Source organism: Cucurbita maxima, unplaced genomic scaffold, assembly GCF_002738345.1.
Source record: "Cucurbita maxima cultivar Rimu unplaced genomic scaffold, Cmax_1.0 Cma_Scf00042, whole genome shotgun sequence".
In the NCBI taxonomy this organism is placed as follows: domain Eukaryota; kingdom Viridiplantae; phylum Streptophyta; class Magnoliopsida; order Cucurbitales; family Cucurbitaceae; genus Cucurbita; species Cucurbita maxima.
The window spans coordinates 1,245,807-1,246,844 of record NW_019272058.1 but is presented as its reverse complement, the minus strand read 5'-3'; the positions used below and the strand labels follow the sequence as shown (position 1 = coordinate 1,246,844).

General features: G+C 40.0%; 1 non-coding gene across 1 annotated transcript; it reads right to left on the bottom strand.

Moving 5' to 3' along the window:
- Positions 1-744: 744 nt before the first annotated feature.
- TRNAF-GAA lies at positions 745-817 on the bottom strand. Its single transcript has one exon. It is a non-coding gene; the product is annotated as a tRNA-Phe (tRNA).
- Positions 818-1,038: the final 221 nt, after the last annotated feature.

The following is a 1,038-nucleotide window of genomic DNA, read 5'->3' as shown; positions in this document are numbered from 1 at the left end:
GGTTCGGTCAACAACAAGGTACAAAGCGGATTGATTAAATGGGCTTGAAGTTCCATTATCGTTAGGTCGAAGATCTCTACTAGGTTTAGTGCACTTTGGTTGTTGCGAATGTTGCCGTAATCGAATGTCTTTCTCAATTGGGCTTCGAGATTGTGTATACACGAAAAGAGCTCGCTTTCGACTTTCTATCTCGGCGTTTTGTGCCCAGTTCTGGTTCAGGAAAACAAGACCTTCCAATATTCAATCTGATGCTCTCCCAACTACACACCACAAGACCTTCCAATATTCAATCTGATGCTCTCCCCAACTACACACCACAAGACCTTCCAATATTCAATCTGATGCTCTCCCCAACTACACACCACAAGACCTTCCAATATTCAATCTGATGCTCTCCCAACTACACCACCACAAGACCTTCCAATATTCAATCTGATGCTCTCCCCAACTACACACCACAAGACCTTCCAATATTCAATCTGATGCTCTCCCCAACTACACACCACAAGACCTTCCAATATTCAATCTTCTTCCAATATTCAATTGGATGCTCTCCCAACTACGCTCTCCCCAACTACACACCACAAGACCTTCCAATATTCAATCTTCTTCCAATATTCAATTGGATGCTCTCCCAACTACACACAAGACCTTCCAATATTCAATCTGATGCTCTCAAATATCGCAGAGAAATAATCGCTAATGCCACTAATTTTAGAGTCAAATTATGCAACTTGAACAAAGTGCGGTGAACGTGGATCGAACACGTGACCTTCAGATCTTCAGTCTGACGCTCTCCCAACTGAGCTATCCCCGCAATCATTCGAAATAATAATTCATCAGTAAAGGTATTTTAGATGATTCATTGAGAATTTAAAAAGAAATAATGACTAATTTTCTATTGAATAGTCAGGTTATGCGAAATAAGTGTGGTGAACATAGAGATCGAACATGTGACCTTCAAATCTTAAATTTGACGCTCTCCAAACTGAGCTATCCCTGCTAACATTAAAAATTAAAATTTTTAAGTAAAAGTAT